The sequence below is a fragment of the Myotis yumanensis genome, unplaced genomic scaffold (genome assembly GCF_028538775.1).
Source record: "Myotis yumanensis isolate MYYU_CA2020_CCGP unplaced genomic scaffold, mMyoYum1.0.hap1 SCAF_1, whole genome shotgun sequence".
In the NCBI taxonomy this organism is placed as follows: domain Eukaryota; kingdom Metazoa; phylum Chordata; class Mammalia; order Chiroptera; family Vespertilionidae; genus Myotis; species Myotis yumanensis.
The window spans coordinates 135,966,495-135,982,543 of NW_027223752.1; positions in this window are offsets into that span (position 1 = coordinate 135,966,495).

The window sequence follows — 16,049 nt, forward strand, 5'->3', positions numbered from 1 at the left end:
TTAAATGGTGCAAGTTTAAAAAAATATTACAAAGGATATTAAAGGTATTAAATTATCTGTAGCCATATTGACTATATGGCTATATTTTGGAACATAATTTTCGCTATGTGTTTTAAGTGAAGTTTGAGGTTTCTTTTTCTCATGGTAGTTTAGAAACATACCTAATTTCATTGAAAACATATCAAGACCCTAAAGTATATGTAATGTATTATACTTGGCATCCAGTGCCCCAGTTGAGAATGGTAAAAATGTTAAGAGTTCCCAAATGAAATGCAACTACAAAGAAGTGAGTCTGATTTTTCAATGAACATAATTTCTAGATCAAATGTGTTACTTTTTCAACATATTTACTTTGGGAGGCAATATATTTATTTTGGTGATGCTGTCATTCCTCAATACAATTTGTAAAATTATTTTTAAATTTGCCTTGACAGGCAATTTTCAAACCCCTTCCCCTTTTTCCTATTATACTACACATCCTCCGATGTACATAACACACACATAAACACAAACACATGCACTTCCTTTCTTGAAAAAAGCCCAGTATTACTTAATTTGAACATCCATTTATTCAACAAATTGGTATCAGAATAATGTTTGGCTGCCTCCAAAACCAAATCTATGCCTAAAAGACAAATAGATCTCAACCCTAACAATATTCAAAACCAGGTTGAAATAAATTCCCCTCCAAAAAATTCCCCCAAATATTTTAAGTAATAACACCTTTATTGGAATAAGTTAATTGCAAACCAAGATCTTTACTTATAAAATGACACGATTAATTCGAAAGTATAAACTGAGCTGTGTTCCCTCAAACATCAGTTGCATTAACTCACAGTAATAACAAACAACTCTTATGTAGTGCTTTTCTGTTTACAAGCAATTTCTAAATCACTTTTCTCATTGGATCCCTAACATAATCCTGTGAAATAACTCAGATATAGTAGCTTAGGGACCTTAGTTATTTCATTGTGTTCATGGATATCTTTTAAAATCCTTAGTCTCAGCAAAATCTGTTAAAAATTGATGTTACTTGAGAGTTTTCATGACAAGAATTAAAATTGTAACTACGTGAGATGATAAATGTTAATTTAGCTGTTGTATAAATCATTTCACAATATATACATACTAGAGGCCCGGTGCACAAAAATTTGTGCACTCGGGGGTGGGGGGTCCTCAGCCCGGTCTATGCCTTCTCGCAGTCTGGGACCCTTCGGGGGATGACCACCTGATGGCTTAGGCCTGCTCCCCAGGGGATTGGGCCTAAGCTGGCAATCAGACATCCCTCTGGCAGCCTGGCAGCCCTCAGGGGATGTCCAGTGGCCAGCGGGGAGCAGACCTAAGCTGTAGTCGGACATCCTTAGCGCTGCTTAGGAGGCAGGAGAGGCTCCCACCACCACCGCTGTACTGGCAGCCATCAGCCTGGCTTGTGGCTGAGCAGAGCTCCCCCATGTGGGAGTGTACTGACCACCAGAGGGCAGCTCCTGTGTTGAGCGTCTTCCCCCTGGTGGTCAGTGTGTGTCACAGTGATCAGTCATTTCCAGTCTTTCTGCTGTTAGGTGTACTGGGCTGCTGTGCTGTCTGTTCCTGGAACAGACAGATAGGAAGGTACTGACATCAGGTCAGGCCTTGAGATATGGTCTCATGGTCCTTCCTCAATATACTGTGCTCTCTGTTCCCGGAAAACATAGATAGGAAGGTGATAATGCTATACTGTATCGGGAACAAATTGCGTAAACAAGGCTTTGTAACTTTGTAGTTTTTGCAAATAAATATGCTGTAACTTTTGCAGTCTACACCACAGTTCAGCCTTTTGCTTTGGCGGGGTGCTGGGACTGTGGTCAGCCGGCCGGCTTAATAAAGGCACCTAAATTTAAATTCTGAGTTGGTGGTCTATCTCGCTGAGTCAACCCATAACATTTGGAGGCCTGCAGCGAGATTCCCGGCAGGGAGGAGAGGGACCCCTTGTTTAGGACAGGAGGCTCTCCCACAGCAGGGAGCAGAGGGACCCCCTATTCAAGGCAGGAGGCTCTCCCCCACTTGTTGCCGGGCACTCAGCGAGATACCCCACACCTGTGGAGAACGACTACCAAGGAGGCCTCCAGTCCACCCAAAACTTTCAATTCGGAAACCGAGCCACCTGGACTCTCAAGAGAGGTAAGGACCTGTTGTTAAACAGGAATTGGGACGTCCCACGGAAGGACCTATATGGAGGGCTGGACACAGCGGTACTCCTGGTCCTGACCCGGGGCCACGACAGTGGCCGGGGTCCCTGGTTTGTGCGGCTGTAGGCTGCACTGGGTTTGTCTGTCTGGTATATGTTTGTCTTGCTGTTTATTGTTAAAAAGTTGTCTGCTTCTGTGTACACCCTGCTGCAATGTTTTTTGAAAAATTTCAGGACTTCAAGGAGCAAGCTGCAGGTTCCAGGCAACCTTAGGTTGCATTTGGCTGATTTATTTTGTCTTTGTTCTTTGTTGTCTTTGTCTTTGTCAAATGCGATAGGGTCAGTTATCTTTGTCGACCCCCGATCAGTCAGGCCCACTCCGGGTGAGTGGAAGGGGAGCTTGATCACCTCCCGGGAAGCTATAGAGCTCCCTCAGGAATTAGGAAATTGTTAGGAATTGTGTGGATTGTTTAAACTCTGAGTGAATGTCTGGTGAAAGTGTGTGAGAGTGGAGGGAGGGGGCCTGCCCTCTCCTCTCCTTTATGTGGCTCAACAACTACAGTTATGGAGTCCGAGTGGGCCCCAACCTGCAGTTCCGTGATTCGTCATATGGCATAACGGTGACTCACCCCCATGTGGAGGTGACCAGGCCCGGGGTTTATATGGGTGCACTTTAGCTACAACGAATCTAAGCTCCCAAGGGATGCGGCCAGGCGGGCATCTGCATGAGGATCTGTGGAAACAGGTCATCCCCTCGCTTGTCTGTCTCTCATCACCGATCATCATGGGGTTGGGACAAAGTTTGTTTGTGTGGGACTAGCCAATTTACTACAGAGAAGGAGGAAAAAAGTGTAAATCATTACTGGTCTGTGTGAAGTAAGAGCTACTTTGATTTATTCTGCTTTCTGTTGATATACTTGGCTGAACGTTTGGGCTGGTCCCTTAGCAGTCTGCAAATAGTCTCTCGGCAACTGCAAGAATTATTTTTCTCAGAGTCTTTTGCTCACTGTTAAGGAGAATCAGCCCACTTAGTTAATAAAGATTTCTGTCTATCAGCTGCTCTTCCCTAGGTTGTAATTTACTGTATTAAACTGAAATTCTAGGGTAGATTTAAAGTTTATAATGTTAATTCTTTTGATTTACAGTGATTCTGTGAATGAGTGGCCCACTTTCCAGGAGAGGTGGCCGGATGCAGGGTCTTTTGACCACTGCCTACTGGGTCCATTACGTCATACACGGCCACCCAGGGCATCCTAATCAAATTCCTTATATTCAAGTTTAGGTTGACATATTGTCCAAGAAGCCCTGGTAAATGAGGGCTTGCCTCCCGAGGGAAAATTGGGACAGAGACAGACAATTCTTTTGGCCTGGCCCCAGAAGGGAAAGGCTCCCCCGGTCCTTCAGGGAGAGCAGGAAGAACCCATTAGCCGCCCCCCCCCCCTATGGTCCCCTGGCGCCGGATTCAGGTGAGCCCGGGCCTCAGGCCCAGGCCAAGCCACCAGCTCGACCCAGAGCCCCTGCCTCCCCTGATGCCAATTGTCTTCCCTCTGCACCCACCGACAGGAGGGGCTTTGTCGTCCTTCAACCCCTTCAGTCCATCCCATACTAGACAGGGACAGCGTATGGGGGGGGGGGGGGAGAACCTGCAGGACCTTATGACATCCGCCAGTCCTGCAGTTCCTATGTTGCCACTACTGCAGGCCGGCCCTCTAGATCTGGGCTAGACAGGCAGCCCTCTGGGGAAGCAAGGCAGACCGAGGATCTATTCCCAGCTCCAGACCAGATTAGGGAGTGAATGATCAAAGAAGGGGGGCTGGATGCCTGAGCTGCCTGCAGTGACCCTAAAAAAGAAGCAGCAGCAAGAAAATAGACCTGACATTAGCTTGCAGGCTACAGCAGTTAAGCCATAAGGCTGAGATCTATAAAAGCTGCAGATAGAGTTAGTAAAAGCTCCCTGCTTGCAAATGTACTGAAAGGGTTTAGTACCTGTTCCTGCTGGAAGAGGAGGGGCTGATATCCCCTTTCAGTACACTCCCTTCAAAGAGGCCTGGTCACTGCTCTGCCATAAAGGGGACTGGTGGGAAGACAGGGAAAGCAGGGCCCTGTAAATATAAACAGAGTTAAGAAAAAGGCACTCTCCCTGGACCTGGGAGCCATCAGGACTTTGAAATTCTCCAAGAGTGGAGAAGTCTGACTCAGAGACTAGCTGAAACCTCGTTGAGTTAGGAGGACCGGAGGCTGCATATTGAACTTATAGACTGCAATTTGCTAGGCAGAGGTCCAAGCCCAGTTGTATAGGGATTAAGCTACCTATGTACAGCAAAACAACTTTCTCCTGTGCCAGAATACATTTTAAGGACATTGGACAAACTGTATTTGTGGCTAGAAAGAAGAACTGGCCTATGTGTAAACTGTCCATGAAAAAGGCTCTGTGGAATGAACTCAAAAAGTAAATGGTGTCTAGCTGCCGAGAGGGCAGTTTCCCAGGTGGGCAAAGAAGAATACCTATTAAATTTTGGTCTCTTGCCGAAACCGGTTTGGCTCAGTGGATAGAGCGTCGGCCTTCGGACTGAAAGGTCCTGGGTTCGATTCCGGTCAAGGGCATGTACCTGGGTTGCGGGCACATCCCCAGTAGGAGATGTGCAGGAGGCAGCTGGTCGATGTTTCTCTCTCATCGATGTTTCTAACTCTCTATCTCTCTCCCTTCCTCTCTGTGAAAAATCAATAAAGTATATTAAAAAAAATTTTTTTTGGTCTCTATTGAGAGACAGTTGACAGTTAGCAACCTGTATACTGTCTTATAGGCTTGTGTAACCATGGCCATGTCAGGGGTGGCACAAAACCTCAACTGTAGGAAACTGGGGAAGGCCTGTCTAGAACAGAGGGGGTTAATAAAGTGGTGAATACTAGCCTTCTGTTACAGGAATTACAGACCCTGTAAGGTCCTGTGACAGATAAGACCCTGTAGGGAAATAAAGCTACTTTAGTCCATTCTGAAAGAACAAATAAAAGACAGATTAAAGGCTGTGTTTTCCTCCAGGCAACCCAACTGGAGCCCCTATAGTGACAGGGGAAAGGAGGCTCTCGATCGGTATCGCCAGACTCTATTAGGGGACATCCAAGCTGCTGCTTGGAGACCCACAAACCTCTCTAAGGTGACAGAGACAGTCCAGGGGCCTAACCCTGATGCCCTGGAAAGTCGGAGGGCTGTCAATGTTGCATTTGTTTCCAAGTCGGCCCCAAATATTAGGAAAAAATGACAGAAGTTAGAAGGCTTTGAGGGGAAATCAATCTCTAAGTTGGTTGAGGTGGCCCAGGAGGTTTTTGACAATCTGAAGGACCCACTGGCAGGTTTAAACACCTGGATGGCCAAGGTCCTCCTGGCCCTAAATGAGGAAAATGGCCCAAGGGGCCAGAGAGACAACAAGGGCAAAGAAAAGCCTCGTGGAATAAAAGGAGTTCAACCCAGGCTTGGGAAAAATCAATGTGCATTTTGCAGAAAGGAAGGACATTGGAAAAGGGAGTGCCCTGAACCTGCGGGGGAACCGACTCCCTCCCATGCTGGTGGAGGAGGTGGATTGGGATTGTCAGGGCTCAGCTGGCTCCCAGGAGCCCAGAATAACCCTGACAGTGGGGGGTCAAAAGGTGGACTTCCTTGTGGAACTCATAGCACTCACTCAGGCCCTCTGGTAGGGAAAGGGGAAAAGAGTAAACATTTCAGCTTCCTGAAAACAGCTGCCTTGAACCATGCCACACTCCTCCCTGACGAGAAGGCAGAGGCCCCTTTGCCTGACTGCGAGGAGACACTGACTACCCTTACTTCCCTCCGTGAGGACCTTGTGGACCAGCCCTGCAGAATCCGGATGAGACCCTCTACACGGACGACAGGAGCAGCTTCGTAGAGGAAGGTACCTGGTAGCGGGGGGTACATGAGGAGCCAGGGGAGATCTAAGAAGCCCTGGTAAGTGCCCTGACACTGGCCCTGCCAGACCTACCTAGGGACTACAGGGATATATCTCCTCACACTGCCCTTACAGGAGGACACGGGAGCCACCTTAAAGAAGTCTCCTGACCTCAGGAGGAAAGGAAAAAGCTCCTGAGATACTTAACCACCTGGCAGCCATATAGGAGCCAAGGAATTGACTAAAAGACCAGTAGGGCCCCTAGAAGTTCTCGTAGCCCTGCCAGCACGAAGGCTCCCAGAGAAGCCTACTCATCTTCCAGAGGAACAGAGGCTAGTTGAGAAACTAAGGGCCGGGAAAGGAAAGGCTGGATGGCTAATTCTGCCAGATAGGAGGCCTATAATGCCAGAAGCCCTGGGGTGGACCATCGCTTCCCAGACCCACCAGAGCACCCACCTGGGGGAATGAAGCTATCAGAACTACTGGGAAGAGAATTTTACATCCCAGGGCTCCCGAAAATATCTCAAAAGTTGGCTAGAAGGTGCCAAGTGTGTGCCCGGGTGAATCAAGGGCCCCCTGTTGTGGCCACACTGGGACAGCGATTCCGAGGTCAGAACCCCAGAGAACACTGGGAAGTGGACTTCACCGAGATACCAGGAGGACAAGGAGGGTATAAATTCTTGCTGGTTTTCATTGATACCTTCTCTGGCTGGCCTGAGGCATACCCAACCAAGGCAGAGACAGCACAGTTAGTAGTTAGAAAACTCCTCACTGAAATCGTCCCCCGGTTTAGCCTGCCACTATACATGGGGTCCGACCATGGCCTGGCGTTTATCGCCAAAGTTACAATCCATAGTTAAGGCCCTAAGAGTTACTTGAAAATTGCATTGTGTTTATAGACCACAGAGTTCTGGACAGGTAGAGAGGATAAATTGGATCTTAAAGGAAACATTAACTAAGTTAAAATTAGAGACTGGCGAAAACTGGGTAAGTCTCCTTCCTTTTGCTCTCCTCAGAGCTAGGTGCACCCCATACATCCAAGGGCTAACTCCTTTTTGAGATAATGTTTGGGCAACCGCTGCCATTGGTGCCCAGGTTGAGGGAGGAGGAAGTCGCCCATCTCTCTACCTAAAATTTGCTTAAATCCTTACAGGCTTTGCAGAGCAGCGCCAAGTCAGCATGACGGGTGGCGAGAGCCATACTGGAGGAGGACTTGCTGAGATCCAGTCCAACACAGCCTGCCTTCTCTCTGGGAGATCTCGTTTGGGTGAAGTGTCATGACCCTGGCAGCCTGGAACCTAGATGGGATGGACCCTACCAGGTGGTGCTGAGCACTCCAACCGCCATCAAAGTCGCAGGAAAGAGGCACTGGATCCATCGTGTATGCAGGTTAAGAAAACAAACGACAGCGTCGAGGGATGGCGGGTCCAGAAGACCAGAGACTCGTTGAAGAGAGGTTCGACCTGGGGCCCGGAAGAAGAACTGCACGATCGGAAATTGTAACCCTGCCCTCCTCATGCCTCTCGCCTGGTGGACTGACCAATGGGAAGGGGGAAAGACCTGGGGACTAAGACTCTATGTAAGTGGCCGAGACCCTGGCCAACTCTTCACCATTCAACGCCGGACTCTTCCCTGGTGGTTCAACCCGATTGGTCCCTTGCATCCCCTAGACAAGCCAGAGAGGCCGAGCCAGCCACAGCACCCAGCCCCAGCTAAACCTCCTAGTTCCCCTGGGTCACAAAGGTCTGGGAGCCCCAGCCCTACTCCACCTGCAGCCACGACCTCGCCAGCCCTTGGGGACCTACAACAGCTTTTGGATACAGGTGCAGGAAAACCAAACTGGAAGCTGCTGGGAACCTTGGACTTAATGTTTTCTTTCCTAAATCGCACCTCCCCAAACCTGACTGCGGATTGCTGGCTGTGCCTCAACCCTGAACCCCCTTATTATGTTGGGATAGGGGCAGGGGCCCAGCTCGGGAAGGACGCTTCTGCCATCAGAAACCTTTCGGCAGAAAGTCTGCCAGACGGATTGTGTATGTGGGGACACAAACACCAAGGACTTACTCTTGGGGACATCTTAAACCCCGGGACTTGTGTGTACCTTATGAACTACCCCGTTAGCAGTTCCACCTATACAGATCTATGTAATTCATCTATCATACTTCCAAAGAATTATACAGGAGAGACCCCCACCTACTTAGTAGCTCCAGAGGGGACTTGGTGGGCATGTACAACTGGTATAACCCCTTGCATCTTCTCTCCAGTCCTCCAGAATCCGATGGACCCTGGACTATGCATTCTAACTCATATCCTCCCACAGGTATATTATTATTCGGGAGAAGGGGGCAGAGAACATTTAAACCTCGAACCCAGAAGGGTTAAAAGGGCCCCCATCCTAGTCCCCCTCCTTATTGGAATAGGACTAGCAGGGTCCACGGCCATCGGGACAGCCACCCTAGCAACCGGCCACCAGAATTATAAAGAGTTAAGTAGGCAGATAGATCAAGATTTAAGCTCTCTCGAAAAATCTGTTAGCCAACTGGAGGACTCCCTTGGTTCACTCGCAGAGGCAGTATTACAAAACAGACGAGGCCTAAATCTGCTTTTCCTGAAGCAGGGAGGCCTCTGTCTGGCCCTAGGGGAGTCTTGCTGTTTCTACACCAACCACTCGGGGGTGACCAGGGAGAGCCTTAGCCAGCTGCGAAAACGGCTGGCTGACCAAGAAGAGACTAGAAGGGCTGAAGGCAATTGGTATGAGAATTTATTTTCCTGGTACCCCTGGCTAACTACCCTGATCTCCTCCTTGGGAGGACCAGTCGTTCTGCTCCTCCTAGGGTTCATATTTGGCCCCTGCATTGCCAAATGCCTCCTCAATTTCATATCGTAGAGGAGGGCGCTGAATCAAAGATTTGATTCGGGAATAAGACCAGTAGGGAATGTACTGGGCTGCATATCGGGTCCCTCCTCATGGTCCCTCTCATGGTCCCTCCTCAATATACTGTGCTCTCTGTTCCCGGAAAACATAGATAGGAAGGTGATAATGCTATACTGTATCGGGAACAAATTGTGTAAACAAGGCTTTGTAACTTTGTAGTTTTTGCAAATAAATATGCTGTAACTTTTGCAGTCTACACCACAGTTCAGCCTTTTGCTTTGGCGGGGTGCTGGGACTGTGGTCAGCTGGCCGGCTTAATAAAGGCACCTAAACTTAAATTCTGAGTCGGTGGTCTATCTCGCTGAGTCAACCCATAACAGTAGGACAACTAAGTTAGAAAAGTATAGTGAATGTATGTAATATACTGTATGATAAAAATGCTACAAACACCATTTAGTTGCCATCAATAAGAAATTCACTTGTTTTAAAAAAAAATAAAAATTCTGGCATTGTCCAGAAAAATTTAACAGGTTTATTTATTTTACCTAATAATAGACAAACATGGTAATTGACCATACCTTCGCTAAGCCTCCCATTAGCTGATTAGCGAGATATGCAAATTAACTGCCAACAAAGATGGCGGCCAGAAGCCAAGGAGCTGGAATGAGCAGGAGGCTTGCTTGCTCCAGTGATGGAAGAAGCCAAGATTCCCAGCCTGTCGCAGCCGGCTCTAAGTTACACTCAAAGCAACAAAGTTTCAATTATAGAAGGTAAATAAACCCCAGATACCTGCTTTCAGCCAGCTGTGGCCACTGAGCTGGAGCCTTGGGTTGCCCCTGGCAATGGAGGAAGCCAAGCCCCGGCTGGCTCTGAGCTCCACTCCAGGCTAAAAAGTTTCAATTATAGAAGGTAAATAAATCCCAGAAAAAAAGAAAAGAAAAAAAGGAGAGGCTGGGAGCTTCTGTTGCTTGGGAGGCTTGGCCAGCCTGAAAACAGCCCTCAGCCCTTCACCTAGGCTGGCCAGGCAACCCAGTGGGGACCCCCCACCCTAAAGGTGGTGTGGCCAGCCTGCAAACATCCAACAGCCCCTCACCCAGGCTGGCCAGGCACCCCAGTGGCACTCCAGTGGGGACCCCCACCCTGAAGGGCAAACCAGCCGGCCCCTACACATACACCAGGCCTCTATCCTATATAATAAAAGGGCAATATGCAAACTGACCCTAACAGCAGAATGACTGGGAATGACTGGTCACTATGACACACACTGACCACCAGGGGGCAGATGCTTAAAGCAGGATCTGCCCCCTGGTGGTCAATGCACTCCCACAGGGGGAGCTCTGCTCAGCCACAAGCCAAGCTGATGGCTGCCATTACAGTGGTGGTGGTGGGAGCCTCTCCTGCCTCCTCAGCAGCACTAAGGATGTCAGACTGCAGCTTAGGCCTGCTCTCCACTGGCAAATGGACATCCCCCGAGGTTTCCCGGGCTGCCAGAGGGATGTCTCATTGACAGCTTAGGCCCAATTCCCTGGGGAGCAGTCCTAAACCAGCAGGTGGTCATCCCCCAAGGGGTCCCAGACTGTGAGAGGGCACAGGCCTGGCTGATGGACACGACCCCTCCCCCGTGCACAAATCTTTGTTCATCAGGCCTCTAGTATTGTTATAAAGTTGAACTGTTGAAACTTGTTTACTAAAACATTTGACTTGCATAAATGCTTTATGTCCCCACATTTATATTTAAAAAATTCACACACAAATGAAAATGGAAAAACTGCCAATACCTGATTTCTGTCCCCTATTTTCAACTTGCAATCATATATTAGGTTCCTTTTGATCCCATGGGAAAATAAAAATGACACAAAAACCTAACATTCAGAACTACCAATAAGCGGAGGAAGAAACATTTACTTTTTTTTTTTAAACAAAGAAATGCTTCATTGTAAAATGTAGCATGCATCAGAAAAGTGTATAAAATATATATATAAGATGTAATAAATATTTCTAAAGCAAGCATGGTATAACTAGGTGCAGGTCAAGAAATATTGTGATGCTACCACCCCATATCTCTCTCTCTTTTTTTTTTAATTAAATCTTTATTGTTCAGATTATTACATTTGTTCCTCTTTTTTCCCCCCATAACTCCCCTCCTTCCAGCTCCCACCCCTCCCTCTGCCCTCACTCCCCACCCAGTATGTTCATCCATAGGTGCACGATTTTTGTCCAGTCTCTTCCCGCATCTCCCACACCTGTTTTTCCCCCAAGAATAGTCAGTCCATTCCCTTTCTATGTCCCTGATTCTATTATAATCACCAGTTCATTCTGTACATCAGGTTATTTATTCACTTGATTCTTAGATTCATTTGTTGATAGATGCATATTTGTTGTTCATAGTTTGTATCTTTACCTTTTTCTTCTTCTTCCTCTTCTTAAAGGATACCTTTCAGCATTTCATATAATACTGGTTTGGTGGTGATGAACTCCTTTAGCTTTTCCTTATCTGTGAAGCTCTTTATCTGACCTTCAATTCTGAATGATAGCTTTGCTGGATAATCTTGGTTGTAGGTTCTTGCAATTCATCACTTTGAATATTTCTTGCCACTCCCTTCTGGCCTGCAAAGTTTCTGTTGAGAAATCAGCTGACAGTCGTATGGGTATTCCCTTGTAGGTAACTGAGTTTCTTTCTCTTGCTGCTTTTAAGATTCTCTCTTTGTCTTTTGCTCTTGGCATTTTAATTATGATGTGTGTTGCTGTGGTCCTCTTTGGATTCCTTTTGTTTGGGGTTCTCTGTGCTTCCTGGACCTGTAAGTCTATTTCCTTCACCAGGTGGGGGAAGTTTTCTGTCATTATTTCTTCAAATATGTTTTCAATATCTTGCTCTCTCTCATCTTCTGGTACCCTTATAATTCTGATGTTGGTACGTTTGAAGCTGTCCCAGAGGCTCCTTACACTATCTTCGTATTTTTGGGTTCTTTTTTCATTTTGCTTTTCTGGTTGGGTGTTTCTTGCTTCTTCGCATTTCAAATCTTTGACTTGATTCTTGCGCTCCTCCGGTCAGCTGTTGGAAGTCTGTATAATATTCTTTATTTCAGTCAGTGTATGCTTACTTCCTAGATGGTCCTTTATCACACCATCGAGGGTCTCATTAGATTTCCTGTACATCTCATCAAGTTTATCGACAGACTCTAGAAGCCTCTTGAGAGACCTCAAAAGTGTGGTTCTGAACTCAATATCCTCCCTTGATAGTTTTGTCCTGTTTCTTTGTCTCCGCATTTTTTATGCTTTCTTGGTACACCCCCTAGTGGTCTTTGAGCCCAGTCATGTTGTAGTTAAGCCTTGATTGTTATAGTTAATACTAGAGGGATTTGACCTCCAGGCCGACTGGCTGTGATAATCAGCTGTGTCTGCAGTGGAAGAACTTGTGTCCTCTAGGGAGGTGCTAATCTAGCCTTTGCCTGAGGCTATCCAGCAAATGCCTCTGTGCAGGGCTTGGGCGGGGTGGGTCCCACAGGATCAACAGGGCAGAGGAGGGAGCAGTTATGGCTTCTCTCAGTCCGTCCCCAGGGGCTCTGCCTCTCCATCCCAGCAACAGCTGCAAACCTCGGAGGGACCGTAGCCAGACAGCCCTGCTTCTCCCGTTTGAGTCTGGGTCCCTAGAGACTCGCCCGGATCTGGAGCTCAGAGTCTGAGGCTCCCTCCGGATTGAAACAGACAACCACGCCCTCAGCCACCAGCCCTACTGCGCGCACTCCGCACCTTAGTATTTTACTTCAGCACTGCGCCTCCTCTGATTCTCGGTTCCTCCTAGTTGTACAACTTCCATTCAGCCAGCCATCCTGTGGTTCTGGATGATGTCCGTTCCGTCTTTTAGTTGTATTTTTGAAGTGGTTGTTCTAGGCAGCAAATTCCGGCGTTAACCTATGCTGCCATCTTGGTTTCTCCTGGATGTATTGAGACATTTCTTTTTAAAGAATGAAATGTTTTCTGTCATAGAGGATTCTTAAGCACATTCTCCATGAATGCAGCATGCTGTACTACTTAAGCTTGGGGAGGGGATGTTTGTGACTCAAGGTGTGGAAAGCTTAACCTTGCAGGTGGAAGTGGTTGTGGGGTGACCAGGGTAGTGGGTGTTGGTGCAGAATCCAGGTTGCCTAGGTCTCAGGGCACTACCCTCCTGACAGGGATGTGGTCAGTTGAGGGGGGCCAGCTTGTGAGCCCACTGAGCTGCTACCTCATTCCCTATGGCCACTGGCAGCAAGGTACTGTGGCCTGGAGGCTGGAGACTTGGCTTTGCTGCTGCTGCTGCTGGTCTGGGATAGTGTGAGCACCTCTGCAACTGGGGAGGGATCTTGATTTGGTGGGGGAGGGATGCTGCTGAGATGTTGCCCTCTGCTGTTCCTGGTGTGAGGGCTGCACCCCCCAACTCCTCCATCATTACTGTGTTTGTGAGGCCTGTCAGCTCAGCCTTGCTGCAGTGATGTGTTTATCCCTGTTCTCCCTCCCGCGCCCTCTACCCTCATCCTGCCTCTCCTACACATTTTAAAAGCCTACCTTTGAAAGTACTGGCCTGTGGAACTTTTAGTGTGTGGGCCAGAGGAAACTTTGTTGGGTTCTGGATGTGAAACTAGTTGTAGATTTCAGGGGAGATACAAAGGGGTGTCTCACTTGGCCATGATTCTGTCACTCAGTAAAATTCCAATTTCAATCAGTGTACGTCGGCTTATGGTTTTGATGGTGCTTTCATGGTCTTAATGCAGAGAAAAATAGCACAGGCCTGTGCCAAATGAGGCTTCAACCTTGTTTTCCCATTTGGCTTTATCGGAACACATCACAGAGGAGCAAAGCTAAGGATTTTTAGACCGCCCTTTGGCCAAATAAGGTTTAAATGCTTCAAAGTTGTGAAATTGGACAATGGATATTAAAGAAAGAAAAAGAAAAGAATGTCAAATACTTCTGTAAATTGGTAAGCCTGATGCAAACCTAACATGTTCGTGTTAGTTCTCACTGGGAAAGTCAGATAATGTCTCATTTCAGAAGATGAAGATGAAAGAGTATGTAAATGCAAAAGCATTGCAAGAATAAGAGAAGATTTTTTGGGGAAGCTTTTCTTTTAATATTTTGGGAAGAATATGGTGCAGGTTTTTTTGTTTTGTGTTGTTTTTGTTTGTCTCCTTTTTTGTATTCTTATATAAATTTGAAAAAATATTTTATTTTAAACTCAATGTTGCTTCCAAGGTATGCATAGTTTCCTCATAAGACATTGGTTGACCAAATTATGCTAGACTTAATAAGACAGAGTAAAAAAAGCACCACTCTGTCCTGACTGGTTTGGCTCAGCGGATAGAGCGTCGGCCTGTGGACTGAAGAGTCCTGGGTTTTATTCCGGTCAAGGGCATGTACCTGGGTTGCGAGCACATCCCCAGCAGGAGGCGTGCAGGAGGCAGCTGATTGATGTTTCTCTCTCATTGATGTTTCTACCTCTCTATCCCTCTCTCTTCCTCTCTGTAAAAAATCAATAAAATATTTTTTAAAAAAGCACCACTCTAACAAGATATAGAGATAAGTCACAAGATCCCAATAGAATTCCTTGAAAAATTTATACAGTTGTTATTTCCAGAATTCTTAGATTTAGGGAAAGAAGGTGTCTTGTAGAGTTGCTGGGAATTTCATTATTGCTACTGGGAAAACAATACTAAGAGAGGTGGTAAGATGCTGTCTAAAATGAAAGAATGGGGTGATTTTTGGGATGGGGCATTACAATAGAGCAGACTTCTAAAGGTTTTTAAGGTATGATTCTGGAGAGTCAAATGTTAAAAACACCTTAACATTGAATTTGTTTTTTAATCTCCTGTATTTGTAAAGTTTTAACATTTTGGACTATTCCTACCTTGTTTTCCCAACTTTTAAGGACAATAATTATAATAAAGTATCATTTATCCATGCTTTCAGCTTCTCCATTTTCAGAATATTTATATGTGTTCTTTTCTCACCATTACATAAGGTTAGCCTTGCCCACTTGATTCCATTTAGTGATATAGATGACTGTGTATCTGTTTTGATAATTTTTATCTTTAGTGTTCACATTCTAATTTAATTTTGGATGTTTATTGTATGCATCAGAAGCAATTTCAGTTTATTCAATTGTGTTCTTTAATGATATTATAAAATACAAAAGTTAAGATTAGCTTGAACACATATATCACTAGTTAGGTTTTCTTTAATTTTCTGTTTTTCTCATCCTCACAGGAAGATATGTTCCTTTAATTGCTTTTTAGTGAGAGAGGAAGGGAGATAGAGGAGAGAAAGAGAGAGAGAGAGAGAGAGAGAGAGAGAGAGAGAGAGAGAGAGGAACATGGATGTGAGAGAGAGACATGGATTGGTTGCTTCCAGACAGTTGATCGACTTTACAACCTAGGCATGTACCTGCTGGGAATCACAGGTGCTGCAGCCTTTTGGGGTATGGGATGATGCTCTAACCAACTGAGCCACCGGGCCAGGGACCACTGAGATTTTCTTGTACATGGAAGCTTTTACTAACAACTGAAAATTTGAAAATTTATTCTAGGCAGTTTTACACCAGATGAAATTTCTCTGGGTTCAAAATATTTTATGTTAAAGTGTTTTTCATTAGTTACGTTTCCAACACAATTCCTGGCATAATCGTTCCTCAATCACTGTTCTTTAAATCTGTGTTAAATAGGAAGAGTTCCTTTTACATTGATTGTTTTTAGACTTTGATCCATGTTTGACACTTTCAGAAAATATTTTAATGATTCATTTAGGTAATTGTTTTCCACTTCTCAAATGTGTATTCAATAGTTTAGCTACTATGTATACAAATACATGAAGGCTAAAAGAGTTAATATTCCTAAGACTTTAACTTTGTACATGGCACACAGAACATTGTGTCTCAACACATTGTTGAGTCAGATATCTTTCTGACTAAATATAGGCATCATCTTTACACCACCAAGGCAGTGCCTTTCTACTGTGAATTTTAACTCTATTCAAACTATCACAGTGGTTCCCCTAATTTTGCATAAGGCAGAGGTGAGTTTAATAAACTTGTTTATTTAAGTTACTCTATTTAATTGCTCAGGTCTGCACTGCACTT